This window comes from Brassica oleracea, chromosome C2, assembly GCF_000695525.1.
Source record: "Brassica oleracea var. oleracea cultivar TO1000 chromosome C2, BOL, whole genome shotgun sequence".
NCBI lineage: Eukaryota > Viridiplantae > Streptophyta > Magnoliopsida > Brassicales > Brassicaceae > Brassica > Brassica oleracea.
The window spans coordinates 7,208,397-7,209,068 of record NC_027749.1 but is presented as its reverse complement, the minus strand read 5'-3'; positions in this window follow the sequence as shown (position 1 = coordinate 7,209,068).

Sequence of the window (672 nt, the reverse complement as noted above, 5' to 3'; positions counted from 1 at the left end):
ACAGTTACGGAAATTAGATGCCTAACCGTCTGGAAATTCCACATCGTTTGAAATCCAATCAAAGAACGCATCTTTTCCCTCTGCAACAAGTCGGTATATGGGAAAAGATGGCCTACCATTTTCATCAACATGAAGTTCTGTACGAGCACATATATCGACTAAATCCAGTCTTGACTTCAAATTATCCTTTGTTTTACCTTGAACGTTAAGGATTGTGTTCATGAGATTGTCAAAAAAATTCTTTTCAATATGCATGACATCTAAATTATGCCTCAGCGGATGATCCTTCCAGTATGGCAGATCCCAGAAAATACTCTTTTTGTGCCAGTTATGTATTTCTCCAACAGCATCTACCGGATAATGCACATGTCCACCTTGGTTTGGCGTCCTTTCTGCACCAAAATCTCTTAGCTGTGTCGACAAATCTGCCCCACAAATTTCCGGAGGTGGACTGTCGAACACCCTATTGTTCTTCGTAAACAAATTCCTACTCCTACGATATGGATGATCAGGTGGTAGGAATCTCCTGTGACAGTCAAACCAACACGTTTTCCTTCCGTGTTTTAGTTGGAAATCATCAGTGTTATCATGACAATATGGACATGATAGCCTTCCATGCGTTGTCCATCCAGACAACATACCATATGCTGGAAAATCACTTATTGTCCACAT